Source organism: Macrobrachium rosenbergii, chromosome 2 (genome assembly GCF_040412425.1).
Source record: "Macrobrachium rosenbergii isolate ZJJX-2024 chromosome 2, ASM4041242v1, whole genome shotgun sequence".
Classification (NCBI taxonomy): Eukaryota; Metazoa; Arthropoda; class Malacostraca; order Decapoda; family Palaemonidae; genus Macrobrachium; species Macrobrachium rosenbergii.
Window position 1 is genome coordinate 72193525 of NC_089742.1, and position 15672 is coordinate 72209196.

The window sequence follows — 15672 nt, forward strand, 5'->3', positions numbered from 1 at the left end:
TTAAACCTACCACTTCCCGATAATTTATATACAAATTTTTTCCAGTATTTACTAAATTCAGAACTGTGCATGCATTAAAGCAGAAAAATGAGGACACTTTCGCTCCAAAACCTCATGAGCATGAAACTGTAACTGTACAAGATAAATAAAACAGCAACTTTTTCACTTACTTGATTAAATAAAAACTCTCCCTGTGTCCGAATGCATGGGAGGTAGATCAGTCTCACTTTTGTGACTTTATGCAGGTTTGAATGGCATTTCTGTCTTAAACAGTCATGATAAACTCTGGAATAGTGGAAAAAACTTATATCACATGACAAAGTTTAAGAAGAAAAAATCATGGGTTCCTTAAGTTTTAACAAGGTTTAAACTATAGTACAAGTATTGTATATGAAAATAACAAGAGGATAGCAAAGTTGGGGACACACAAATACACATTCCACCTCCAATATTCTTTCTTAAAGGCCAACAGGCACTCCAATTGCAGTTCAATGTAGTAACATTCCTAAAATGCCAGATACATATCTGGACAGAATTCATACCATTGCCAGGTTGAAATGATTACCTTCATACCAATGTACCAATGGATGTGAATTACCATTTAGTTTATCCTGCAATAAATGTTTCTAGTGCCGTGACCAAGTGCACGGCTTTTTTATAAGGTCCCCCCCCCACCAAATTCCACTCTATTAAAGCGCTCCTGGGTACTGGAAAATAATCATTGCAGTTTTCTTAGCATATGTGATTTTTTCCCAAGAAGTTCCTGTAAAAATAGGTACTAACAGTTACATATTTGTAAATACGTATGTATGTAAATCAGGATACTGTATTCTGTTTATAATTTGGGAAATTTGTAATGTCTCTTATAATGCATATATTACCAGGATGCTACACTTGTTTGTTTTCTGTATATAGCAGAGTAGTCTTATGCTAACAAGTATGCTAATAAGTACATTTTTTAATCTTAAGAGTATCAAAAACTGGGGAGAATTCCAATGTTTTCTGGTAAAAAAAAAAAGTACCGTAATCATGAATAATTTTAACTTTTTTTTAACTAAACAAAAACCTAGTTTCATACATTTGTTGCTGATGTTCTTCAAGAACTACTACTACTGTGCATGACCTTGCTCCAATCTTCCTATGGGGTGAGCCACTCGAGTCTTCCTTTTCCACAGAATATTGTCTGGGCATCAGTGTGTTTCTATACTAAGCAATTTCATGTCTCTTTCTACAATGTCATGCCACTTAATTCTATGCCTAACTCTGTTCCTTCTACCCTCCGTGCCCATACCACATGCTTTCTTAACAATAGCCTCAACATACCCGCAAACCATATGAACCATATCACCTCATCCTATTTCCTCTGACTTTAGCTGTTATTTTATAAAGCCACCTTTTTTCTTTGTTGTTCATTTTCAATTCTATCCAGCAATTACACTCCAAGGATCCATCTCAACATTCTCATCTCTCGCCAGGCCTTGCTTCCTCTTTTCTGCAAATGGCATGTTTCTGCACCATACAGCAACATTGGTCTGATCACTGTTTTGTAGACCTTAATATTGCTACTCTGATCACTGTTTTGCTCACCTTAGTATTCAGTCTCAAAGCATTTTTTTTTTCAAGGATCACCCCAGAAACCTTTCTCCATTTAGCCCAAGTAGCCTAATTTCTCTGCCGTATCTCCATCTCACATCCATCCTCTTTACTTATGACAGAGCTGAAGTACTTGAAACTATTTACTTTAATCCCTTGCCAGCTCTTGGTCTTACATGTAGTTCCTCTCTTCCTTCTCTACTGCTTAGAATTACTTCTGTCTTTGCAGTAATGACTTCTAGTCCTCCTCTTTCCAGGTATTATTTCTCTTGCAATTCTACTTCTGTTTCTGCTGTAAAACCAGGTCATCTGCAAACAGCAGATCCCATAGCATATTTCCTCTCACATGCACACTCAGCATATCCATTACAACTACAAAAAGGAATGGGCGTAAATCTGATCCTTGAAATTTCAAAAGCATCTGTCTTCCCATATTTTGTTCTTACTACTGTTCTTGCTCCCTTATATTTTATCTTTATCATACTTATGAGCCTCTTGGGAACTCCTTTTCTTCTTGGACTCCAGTAAACCACTTCCCTCGGTACACTGTCAAAAGCCTAAGCTTACAGAAATGACATTTTTATAATAAACAGCTTTATATATACTCACCAAGTAATTACATAGTTATTTCTACTTAACATGGCAGCTTTAAAATTTGAAATTTGCGGTAACGTGCTGTTGTCTAAGCGTAGTTGATAAACCTGCCCGCTTCGGCATAGGAAAAAGTACAACACAGCTGAATATCTCAATTCATTTATGCCCTATGTCCATGCAAGGAGAGGAGGGAGGGCTCCGACTCTGTAATTACTTGGTAAGTATATGTAAAACTTTATTTTATTATAAAAATGTCACATATATAAGTAACTTACCAAGTAACTACATAGCTGAATCCCAAATTGACAGGAGGTGGGATGCATGGACACATTCTACTTCCAAAATTCAGGAAAATATGGAATTTTGAAAACAGGGAAGTAAGCTGGCATTGGTTAAAATGCTTGTTGTAACCTTACCTGGTAAGAGAGCTACTGCAGGTAATTATTACCTCTGGTTGGTGCTCATCTTAACCCGTAGTGGCATGGCTGTAGAGCCGTGGTGCGCCCCAACTTCAGTGGGATCTTTGTAGATGAAGGAGTATTCTGATTGCTACAAAGCATCAGTAGAAATTATGCAGCTCATGGAGTCATCCGATGGCTATCAAAACTTGAAAAGGTGCCCTTGCCCTGGGCACAGTACCAACATAGAACCAACCAGGCAACGCTGTCAACTACAATAAATTCAAAGACCACTACCCATCCATTAAAAGACTGGTGGGCACTCCAGGTACATAGTGCCCCGGGCTCCCCAAAAATTCGACTACCTATATTCAAGGCAAAAAAAGGTAGGATAGGACCATAGCTCCTATGCCTCCTCCCCCAATACCATGCCAGCCACGGACAATGGACCCATGTACTGCAGTTTACACTGTCTCTACTTCTCTTAAATAATGTATAGCAACACTGACTTACATTTCCAAAAAGTTGATTGAAGGATTGATGATATGGACATATGTTTAAAAGCCAACAAGGTGGTGACCGCTCTAACTTTGTGTGCTTTCACTTTAAGAACAGGTAAAAAGTCCTCTCGAATTCTTGAGTGTGACTCCGAGATAACATCTCTCAAAATGAATGGCATTGCGTTTGAAAGTGGCTTGGACGGATTGTGTCAAGTTGTACCTCAATGCCCTTACAGGACAAAGAGTTCTCTCTTTTTCTTCTGGTCCAAGAATTTCCATCAAATTCTTAATGATGACAGAACGGGGCCAGGGCTTAGATGGATTCTCATTCTTGGCCAGAAAACCCATGAAAAAGCAGACTGCATCTCCCTGGGAGAAGTCAACTCTCTTATCCATGGCCTGCAATTCACTGACTTTCTTGGCTGTAGCCAAAGCAACAAGAAAGAGAGTTTTCCTTGTTAAATCCCTTAAGGAAATCGTACGAAGGGGCTCAACAGGGGGGCCCGACAGCCACTTGAGGACGATGTCCAAGTTCCAGGTAACTGCGTTAGAATTAGGTTCCTTAGCCATGTCAAAGGACTTAACCAAGTCCCTGATGTCCTAATTAGACCCAGACCTAGACCTCTATGTGGAAAGACCAAGCTCAACATGGCTAGAAGAAGACTGACGTCTATACTCGGCAATAGCTTCTGCAGCTGGTCTTGAAAATCCTTTCTCTTTGACAAGTCTGTTGACAGTCTGAACCCTGCCAGAGCAAGAGCAGACAAGCCTTGATGAAAATGCAGCTGTTTGAGAAGACTTTTCCTCTGTGGCAGGAGTCTGGGAAAATCTACTAACAGTATTAGGAGGTCTGGGAACCACTCCTTCTGAGGCCAGAACAGAGCCACCAGGGTCACTGAGGAATTGTGGTGTGTCACCGATTTGTTCAAAACTTCCCTGACCATGCTGAAGGGTGGGAAGGTGTACAGGTCTAAGTTTCTCCATTCCTGAAGCATGGCATCTGTAGCCCACGCCAGAGGGTCCGGGACGGGTGAGCAAAACAGCAGGAGGAGATGGTTCTTTGTTCCCCAAAATTTCCACAGGTCAGTGCATACCTGTGGGTGCAGAGTCCATTCCGTGGGTAAGACCTGTTTGCGACGACTGAGCTCGTCCACCCAAACGTTCAGCTTGCCCTGAATGAACCTTGTTCCTTTTTGCCCACAAGAGGATGTCCTTTGTTGCCTCGTAGAGAGAGAAGGAGTGAGTGCCCCTTGATTCCTTATGTAAGGCAAAGCAGTGGTGTTGTCCAAATGGAACGCTACTATCTTGTTAAATGTTTCTCTTGCAAAGGATTGAAGACCCATGTGAATCACCTTCAATTCTCTCAAGTTGGTATGAAGACTCTTCTCTGCTGGAGACCAAACCCCGGAAACTTACTTGGCTTCCGTAAGTGCTCCCCAACCCAGATCTGAAGCGTCTGAGTACAATGCTAGGCTGGGGCTCACAGGGAGGAGAGACTTCCCTTCTAAAAGCCTTCTTTCTGAAAGCCACCACCGCAGATCCTCCTTGATTTCCAGGGTTATCGGAAAGGCAAACAAGTTTGGATGTGTCTTCCTGTTTCAACTTGCCTTCATGAAGAATTGCAGTACCCTCATGTGTAGTCTTCCCAGACTGACAAACTTCTTGATGGATGAGACGGTTCCTAGGAGATTCAACCAACTGTTGGCCGAACAGGACAGGAGTTCGAGGAATCAGTGGACTGTCTGGAGGCATGATTGGACTCTCTTGGTGGACGGAAAAGCCTGAAAAGTCTGTGACTCTATCGTCATCCCCAAATAGAGAATCACTTGAGACAACGACAGTTGAGATTTCTCAGCACTGATGAGTAAGCCCAGCTCCTGGGCTTGGATGAGAGCCTTCCTTGGGACCTCTATGCTCTTTGTCTTTGATGTAGAACGAACGAGTCCTGATGTACTGGGATATGGAAGTATGTGTCCTGCATGTCGATCGTCACCATCCAGTCGCACTGGCGGATAGAAGACAGGACTGAATAATTCGTTCCCATGGAGAATTTTGTTTTCTGAACGTAGAAATTCAGGGCACTTACATCGAGGACTGGTCTCCAACCCACGGATGTCTTGGGACCACAAAAAGAAGGTTGTAAAACCCTGGAGAGTTGACGACCTTGACCACCTCCACAGCCCTCTTCTGGAGAAGAGATGATACCTCTTTTGCAAAGGCCACAAACCTCTCTGAGACTACCAAGTAGGCTGTCAATACGATGGGCACTTGTAGTATTTTCATCAACCAGACTAACTACAAGGTAGTCTGACAAAAACATGACACGACATTCCAAGTTTTATTCACAACTTAAAAGAATATATTTTAGCAAAGCGTGCCTCCCCCATAGGTAAAATTAAATATTTTGTTCTATTAATCTATCAGGTTTTTTTTACAATTTGAGTAGACCTCCTTAAAACAACATCTGGCCTACTCTGGGGTTCAGGAGTTTCCTTAACATCAGCTTGTACAGAATTTGGATTACACCTTTCCAGGAAACCATAATCATTAGGAATATTTATTATATTTGAGTCAATGACAACACTGGGAGGTGAACTTGTTGGCATAGGAGGCACTATTGGAACACTGACATTGGGAGGTGAAGACTCGTAGGTTTCAACTGTATTATACAATTTCCTTTCAAACAACTGGGACTATGATGCTTCCAAAGTAAATTGCCATTTACATTTACAGACATTAAATAATTTTTTCTACCAAGAACTTTTGTAACTTTTTCCTCGACCCATTCTGGTCCTTTACCAAAGTTCCTGGCACATACTGCATCACTTACTTTAAATTCAGAATCAGCACAATCTGGAACTTCTTTTTGTTTAGACATAATAATATAATGTCTACAGGGCCTTTAAATTTCTTTCCAAACATTAATTCAGCAGTAGAGCAACCAGTAGAAGACTGCACTGATCTCCTATAGGAATGCAAAAACTCAAAAATTCTTGTGCAAATACATAACATCAAAATTTTTAAAAATTCTCCTTGAATATCCTCACTGCCCTCTCTGCAAGACCATTTGTACTTGGATTATAAGGAGCTCCAGAGCAATGTTTAATACAGTACCATTTTTCTTAAAAAAACCTTGAGTCTCCTTAGACATAAAACAAGATGCATTATCTGACACAACTGAGTCAGGTATTCCAAATCTAGCAAAACACTTTCTCAAACATTATCTGGTACCTTCTGAATTAATAGTCTTACATGGAAATACATCAATAAATTTAGAAAATGAATCAATGACAATAAAAAATTGATCATTTTCAATAGGTCCACAGTAGTCAACATGCAAGTGTGACCAAGGTCTATCCACTAAAGGCCACGATAAAGGAGATATGACTTTAGGTTAAAGGTTAGCTTCACAAAGTGAGCAATTTGATGTTACTTGATTAATATCTTGGTCCATACTGGGCCAATATATCTTAGACCTTGCTTCTGCCTTCATGGCAACAATACCCTTATGCCCCTCAAGAAGAGCATCCATAACACATTTTCTCAATACTTTAGGAACTACTACACGACTCATATAATAATACCTCTTCATATAATGAAAGATCATGTAAGATCAAGTGTCTCTTTTTATAAAATGATATTTTCATAATAAAATGTAAATTTTTGGAACATACTCACCTGGTCGTTATATATATAGCTTTAAGTCCCTGACGCCACGCAGAATTTCAAAACTCGCGGTAATCGCCGATCGGGGTAGTCAGGTGAACCACCTGTGCGCTCTACCTGGTGTACCTGAAACTATTCCAACTATTCTCAGATCTTCCATGCCTCTAGTCTCTAGAGGAGGAGGGTGGGAATTAATTATATATAACTGTCAGTGGGCATGTCTGCAAGTAAATTCTATTTTATTATGAAAATATCATTTAAACATCTAACTTACCTGGTAGTTATATATATATTGATTGACACCTTGTGTGGAGTGGTCAGAGACAGCCAACATCGTTGGAATTTGCTTAAGGGTTAATACAAACCAACTTAAGGTCTCACCTGACGTTAAGGAAGCTGATCACGAACTCCCCATTTTGTCTGTTTTCCTTAAGAGATCCAGCGATCCACTAGGGGCTGAAGACCTCAGGAGCTGCCAAATCGTGTACCAAATCCTCTATGGGACAAACAACCTATAATACCCTTGTTCCGGCACCACCAAGGAACAATACTTCATCATTTGACTAAAATTGATGATTGTAAGATCATGTCAATCTTCATACAAACAACCATAAAATTTCAACCATTCCAAGGCAAGAACAAAGGGGTATTGTTTTATGGATTGGATTAAGGGAAGTTGATCAATGAATCCCTCATTATGTCTGCATTCTTAAGAGATCCAGCGATTCACCCAGGGGCTGAAATTTAGGGCTGTCAACCGTGATAACCTCTATGTGACTAGACTCTCCTCTCAATACCTTGTTCCGGGGCTCTAGCCATGAACTTCATCCCAATGATTGGCGGAAGATCAAGGCCCAGTCTTCACAAACAACCATAAAAATTTCAATTCCAAGCAAGAAAAAGGGTATTGGTTTATGGATTGTAGGGTATTCTCTCCCATTACTGGATTAGATGCTATAAACGGGCACATGATAGCAATCTTCGATAATGTCTGGACTTGTTTAGATAGTTAAAAGACTAATACTAACTTGCGCCCAGAAGGTCGTATTCAAGATACTCTGCAGGACCTGTTCTGTTTAAGAGCTAAGAGGCTGCTACTGCCCTGACTCGCAAGGCCTTTACTTTCAGAATCTTTGTAGTCCATCTCTCTATTATCTCCATATGTGCTTCTTTTATCAACTGTCTGATAAAATAAAACAGAGCATTCTTTCGACATCTATGCAGAGAGTTTTTGATCAGAGCAACTAAAGTCTTCTGAATTCTCTTCTTAAGTCTCTTTAACTCTATCTTATGAAGAGCCCAGAGCCCCATCAACACAAGACTCTCTCTCCCTGTTATTTCCAAGTAGGTTCGAATCTCGAACGCCTGCGCCAGGGTTAGACGCAGTATTCATTTTTTGCAAGGAAGCCTAGAAGGCAGGAGCAGATTGCCTTGCCTTGCCTAAAATCTATTCTGCTGAGAGCATGGTCTCACTAACCCTTTCGCATGCCAATTGACTAAGAAAATAGTTTTGATGGTGAGGTCCTTAGCAGATATCCTCTGCAAGGATCTAACCTCCTTCCCATAAGGAACCTCAGGACCACGCCTAGGTTCCATGCTGGTGAGTTCTTTATATACAAATTTAAGGCAGAAATATTGAAGAGGAATACATGGGTTGTCCTTGCACCATCCTCAAATACCTCCTACTTGGATTGGTATACCTTAATGGTGGATAACCTCTTGATTTTGCGAGGCGCTAGCTGTCTCCTTCAAAACTTCTGGCTCTGTGAGTTTCATAGTCCGAAGGCAAAGCATTAGTAGCGCTAGGGAAGCCTGGGTAATATTTTTCCAAGTAAGCTTGTTTGAGTAGATCTACCTTCTGAGGTAGGCCATCATGATGTCCACCATCCATTCTAGTACCTCTGTGAACCAATCTCTTGTCGCTCAGTAAGGGCCACAAGGGTCATTCCGGTCCTCTCATGTGACACAAATTTTTCAGTACCCTGTGTAATATCTTGAAAGAGGAAATGCACACGCCCACGCTGGACCAGTCTCACCAGGAACGTGTCTATGATATATAGCCCCAGATCTGGTACTGAGAACAGTGTTTCCAGCCTCTTCATGGCGTCAGGCTAAAAGATCTATGCAAGGACGCTCCCAAAGTCCTGAAGCAGCGTTTGTTGAGAGGACTTTATTTCCTGCTCAGAATGTCCCGCCTCACATTTTTTTCTCCCTTGAGCAGAGGTTACTAGTTTTACATTCCTCCTCCTTGCTCAAAGAAAAGGGTTCTCTGTTGTCTCAGTATAGAGACCTGGAGCAGTGCCCCCTTGTTTGCTGGGATGTAGGCCAACGCTGCCGTGTTGTCGCTGACTGCACCCTCTTGTTCCTCACTGTGTTCAATCCCTGAGAGCTAGAAGGATTGCAGTTAGTCTCTTTCTAATTGATGTTTAACTTCTCCTGCTCTCTGGTCCAGGAGCTCCGAGACTTTATTTTCCTCGTGGTTGCTCCCCCATACTGAGTCCGGGACGCGGCCGTGGATAACAACACTGAGTCTGGGTTCCTCTAATACAGAGAAGGGACCTCCTGAGCTTGGACGGACGCCCACCACTATAAATACGGTCTTATCGGGTTCCGAAATGGGGATGCACTTGGTCTCAGTTCTATTTCCTTGTCCCAGTTCCGATTTAGATGAAACTGTAACGGTATAGAATTAACCTCAAATGAGACAAACTGTTCCAGCGAGAAAGGTTCCCTGGCAGACTCACTCATTCCTCATACATGACCATTCTTTTATAAAAGTTCTGAAATTTTCAAAGCTTGTCCTGTCTTTGGCCAGTGAAAGCCCAAATTCCTGACTCTGAATCTTCATCCTAAGGTATAGAACTCTGGGATGGATCAGCTGAGATTTCTATTTGCTTATCAGTAGACTTAATTCTTTGTTAGACGCTGATGCCAGTGCATTCATGCCCTGAGCTAACCCACGCCTGGTTTCCAATATCTTGAAGCCCGACGTCCTGACGCCCAATGCCCGACGCTGACGCCTTGGGTTCATTGACGCTTGTCATGGTGTTTCACCTCAGATGCTTAATGCCACTGCATCCAGCTGCCTAGAGTTTCATTCATCACGCTCACGCTTTAAACTTCTGACGCCTAGCTTTAGTCGGATGTCTACTATCCTTCTTCTCTTTGCCTGGTTGTTACCTTGCACCAGGAAGACAAAGTCTGCTACATATTTTGTATTAAAGTTATATGCGCGGGCTCTGCTGGGGACAGGCTGGGGAAGCCTCAATCACGGCAATTATTTCCTCCTCATCGCCAAGAACACCAGGAGGGGTTCAGACGAGTACCAATCCGAAGGAGGAAGAGGAGGATGCAATGAAGCAGCACAGTGTCCGCCACGCCTTGCAGCCTGGTATCCTAACTGAACAGAACTGTCTACGCTTGTTCTTAGTAGGAGAGCTACCTGGGGCTGGAAGGAAGAGCCTGGGCTGCTCCAGTGGCTACAACTGCAGTCTATGGAAGTTCCATCATGACGTCCCTCAACACAGGTAACTTACTTTGAGAGGTCTCGCCCAGAGCCAGACGTCAGCCCTGGGTCTGTTTAGCCAAAACAGAGAGACCGAAACTAGAAAACCTTTTCCGTGGACGAACTTCTTGAAAATTCTGGAGTTCAGGTGGTGGGGATGAAAATACTTACCTGGAGGTCCAATGAGGCTATCCAGTCATGCTGTCTGACCGCTGCTAGAAAATCAATTTTGTCGCTTCCATAGCGACCTTGTTTATTGCACAAAAAGTTGGAGTGCAACTCGCTTAGCACTGGTCTCTAACACCCCAAGCATTTGGGGATTAGGAACAACCGAATGTAGAATCCTGGGAATTCGGATCCTGAACTCTCTTGTCTGATCTCCTTTGCAAACATCATAGACACTTGCTGCTGTAAAACCTTTGCCTTGGTTCCTGTCGTTGCATTTGCTAAGAAAGGTCGAATCTGTCTGGTTACCAGAGGGGCCTACCAGGCTGGACAGTCTGCCTTGCACTGCAGAGTCTGCAGGAGAAGAAAGGCAGGTCCTCCTTCCCTGTAGAGCCTCTTTCTCTTGCCATTCATCTACCCGCCCAGAGGAACCTCTATCAGAGGTCAATATTTAAAAGAGCTGAGATACCTGAACACAGGAAACCCCAGCCCACTCTTTTAGCGATGCAAAGTCATAGGCAGGACTTTTCTTGCTGTTTTAGATATTAAATCTTAACACGTGGTTTTCAAATAAAGATGAAAGGCCCTTTCTTTCCAGGATTCCTGCTGGAGTAGGTGCAGTTGATTCATTGAACTATCTCCCAGTCCTTTATCCATACACTACATCAGATATATGAGTTCTTCGTGTCAGTCAGAAGTTGAATAATTCCATCTCTCTCCTTCCTAAATCTCCAACCCTTTGAGGGGGTGGTTCAATTCTGATATCGACCAACAACTCTGCTTTCCCCATGGCCACCTGACGAGAAGAGTCACAAGATTCTAGAAGGTTCCGGGAAGGGCAGGCATTTCGAGGCCGAACTATCCTCCAGTTTGATACTAAAACACTAGACCTTGAGTCAGTTTGGTTGGAGGAAAAACAAAGGCTGTCTTTCATTGCTTCTCCTTCGAAAAGTATCCATTCTTCAGAATGTTGCCTCTCTTAGACGCTTCACCAGAGTAAATTCTGAGAAGCAGTCAGGATAAATTTCTGGAAAAAATTTTCCAGTAAATAGCTTCATAAGCCTTTTCAAGTCTGATAGCTGATGGCCTTTATATTGTCTTCTGCCAGAAATCTCTACAATAGGATTCACAGGAGAATGCGAGATATTATCATTTTCTTCTTCCGCTTCAAGACGGAAGTAGCGTATGTCTTTCAAAATATCATCTTGACGCCTGGCGCCCTGGCTGCCCAGTCTCTTGACGCCCTGGTGTGTTAAGGCCCATTTTCTTGAAGCTTAATGTCTTGGCGCTCAGGGGCTTCATGACGCCTGACGCCCTGGGCGCCTAACTCGGACACTTGGACGCCCTGGCGCTCCCGCTTCTACGCCTGACGCCCTGGCGCCCAGCTCGACGCCGACGCCCTGGCGCCCAGCTTCTCGACGCCGGGACGCCCCGGCGCCCAGCCGACACTCGACGCCCTGGCGCCCATACTTCTAACTTTCGCTGTCCTGTCAAACCTAGAGGTTACTTGAGAACTGTCAGCTTCGTGCGCGACATCGGGTCAAAGCTTCCTCCGGTTGACGCATTGCTGCCAATGGACGAAAAACACTTTAACCTTGCCTTCCTATGGCGAGGGTGAGCTCCTGGGAACGTCAACAGCACGCCGAGGATCGACTGCTCGGTAGCTAAAGCCTCTTGCCTCCTTCCTGCCTGTCGCACTTTCCTTCTCACAGGGTTGGTGAGCTGCAAAGAGGTCTAGGACTAGGAGCACAACAGACCGAGCGGCCCACCCTCCACTGCACTCTGCACTCCAACAACATTAACACTCCTGTATTTTTAGATCTCTTATTATCGATCACATATTATCCCTGTCTTCTGGAGAGGATTTTACTCAAGGGGCCAGGCTGAATGGCAGCCAACAAATCATTAAGTATTGGTCCTTTACCTGTTTCAGTAGGGGGTTCTAGAAGAGTGAGAAATAGTACTCTTGGTTCTTCTGAGCCGGTCTTTCATTCCTGCTCTTCAGACATACTATGGGGATCCAAGGAGACTTTTTTAGTACGCTTGCATCCCCACACACACATTTTCACACTGATGAAGTCAGATATGTTATAAGAAAATCCAAAAGCGAACGTTTAAAGCCAAGCCAAAGTGTGTACTTCCACCAAAATAAGTTGCGAAAACACAGGCCACGAGCCGAAATTCCATCGATGTTACCGACACAGCGGCAGGAAGATCTGGAGGAATAGTTGAATGGTTCCAGGTACCTGGGTAGAGGGCGCACAGGTAGTTCACCTGATTCACCGGGACGCTTACTGCTTAGTTCTTGAAATTCTGCCGTGACGGCCAGGGACTAAGCTATATATATAACTACTCAGGTAAGTTAGATGTTTACAGCTATACTACAGAATTAATACCTCAGCTACTTTAGGAAACCCATTTTTCAAGATTCTCTTACTTGAAACAACAGAGTATCTTTCTCCGTGCATTCTTTTATTACATCAAAATCAAGAGATTTATTATTATTCAGAATGTTTATCAAATTGACATATTCACCTGGTACCTGAAAATCAGAATCATCCCAATTTAATGGTAATATACTAAGGGCATTGGCAACAACAGTATTGTTCTCACCTTTAATGTGTTCTATCTTAAACTTGAAAGCTGTGAAAAATAATGGCCACCTCTGAATTTGAGCATTTGCCATTTGTGGAATACAGTACTCTTACAAGGATTAAACAGATGAACTAGAGGCTTATGGTCTGTCCTTAAGATAAACTTCTTACCCAAAAGAAAATCAGAGTGCTTCTTTATCTATTTGAGAATAATTACACTCAGATTTTGACAGTTTTCTACTTTTAAATGCAATAGTGAATATTTTACCCTTCAATTCTTGTTTCAAAAACAGCCCCAACTCCTATTGGACTTGCATCCACTTCCAATATCAACGTAGCCTCAGTATTAAAATTTTCTAGAATATTTGCTCGAGCCAAAGCTTCCTTAATAGCATTAAAAGCTTGATCATGAACAGCTGACCAATGAAACTTGACATTTTTCTGTGTTAGGTTATACATGGACATAAAATTGAACTGAATTGTGGTACAAACCTATTGTATTAAGTACATAATTCTAAAAATGATTTAAGAGACAATACAGAATTTGGAGTAGGAGCTTCTAGAATGGATTGAATTTTCTTGGGATCTGGCCTAATGCCTTCACGACTCAATACATATCCTAAATAAGGGACTTCTCTTGCACTAATTTGGCATTTACTCTTGTTTAACTTAACATTTCTTTTCTGCAATATAGATAAGACTTGAGCTAACCTTTTGTCATGCTCCTCCTGGTTATCACCTACAATAATTATGTCACCTAAAAATACTTGCACCCCTTCAACATTTGCTGATAACTCAGTAATAAACCTCTGGAATATACCTGGTGCAGACAACAACCCAAATGTCAATGTGTGAAATTTATATAACCCAAGGTGAGTATTCAAAACCAAATATTTCTGCGAGTCTTTACTCACTGACAACTGTAGATAAGCATTTTTTAGATCTAACTTTGATATATATTGACAAGGACCCAAATTTGCCAAAATATCCTCTAATTTAGGTAAAGGAAATGTACTGACATTGGTTTGTGTATTTAAATATTTGAAATCTACACATACTCTTACATCACCAGATGTCTCAACTACTGGTACAATTGGACTTGCCCAGTCTCCAGCATACTCTACTTCATTAATGATTTTTTTAATTCTTTCAACAACTTTTCAATTTTACACTTATAATGAAATGGTACAGAATGGGCTGTGAAATATTTGGGTGCTGCATTTTATTTTAATTGCAAATTACTCTCAGCAATTTTGCCATTAACTGCCACATCACACACTACTTTTCCATATACTTTTATTTCTAACTTATCATAATTAAATAACTGCTTCTTTGAGGGAGATGGGGACAACTGTAGCTTTACTACATCCCTCTTAGAAATAGTGAAGCACCACTTCTGGTATCCAACTGCTTCTTTGAGGGAGATGGGGACAACTGTAGCTTTACTACATCCCTCTTAGAAATAGTGAAGCACCACTTCTGGTATCCAACTGCTTCTTTGAGGGAGATGGAGACAGCTGTAGCATTTACTACATCCCTCTTAGAAATAGTGAAGCACCACTTCCGATATCCAACTCAAACTCAATGGGAGCACCATTCAACTTCACTTCCCAATGGGGCGTATCCTCATTATTGAGAGATTCAACACAGTTCAAATTAGTTTCAAAAAGCTTACACAAATTTATAAGTGTGAGAAACTTTCAACTTCACTAGGTACAGCTGCCTCATTAAGAGAATGAACTTTTGAACCCTTCCCCTTCTTAAGAAGACACACTGAGCTTACATGACCTGTTTTGCCACAACTATAACAGGTAGCATCCTTATATCTGCATTTATCTGCCCGACGCACCCAACGATTACTGCGTCCACAGTAGAAACACTACTGGGCATTTTACCTGAGTGACTCTTGGGTTTATTCTTAGCACTAGAACTAAAATTTTTGGGAATTCCTGCCTTAACTTTATTCACTGTGCTATTCTCAGCAGAACCATTCAGAGTGGAAGCAGACTTACATTCCGTTACATAAGCTGTCTCCAAATTTGTAACATTTGCCAGTAAATCCCCAGAAGATAGTGTCATAAAATTAAAAGAATCGGCTAATAGTACCTTGAAATAAACTTCTTGGTCTATTCCAACCAATAATTGTTCTTTCAAACGTCGGTTGAATTCTGTTCCAAATTCACACTGCTGGGCTAACTGTTTTAATTCAGCATAATACCCCTTAACTGTCTCATTCCCCTTCTTTTTTCTCTGCAAAAAATCACATAAAGCTCTACGATAACTAGGCTTAGTAATAAAATGAAACTTTAAAACTTGTCACTAATTCATCAAAAGGTACAGCAGAAGTAAGTGCTGTGGCAAGCAATGAAAAAGAGGCCTTAAAAAGGGAGTAACCCAAACCTGAGGTATAACAAAACCAAACCTGCTGCAATTTGTAGCCACATATGTCTGCTTCAAGAAATGGTATGGTGTAGTTTCAGGAAAGTGTTACATACTATATTTTTTGGCATGTTTCCAGAGCACCCCTACTCCCCTGTTAGGTGCATGATGATAAGTGTCGTTTGTAGTGGAGCATTATGTAAGAGCAGCGTTTTAAATATATTTACTAATGGCAGGTGACATTCTAATAAATATACAGGTTGACCATCACTAATCCA

General features: G+C 41.7%; 1 protein-coding gene across 1 annotated transcript in view; it reads right to left on the reverse strand.

Annotated features, from left to right (window-relative positions):
* The window catches only part of LOC136848450 (uncharacterized), a 370363-nt gene that overhangs the window by 337804 nt on the left and 16887 nt on the right, over positions 1-15672 (reverse strand). Inside the window, 1 exon segment of the mRNA XM_067120740.1 lies at positions 171-285. The gene's annotated coding sequence lies outside the window, so the exon portion shown is untranslated.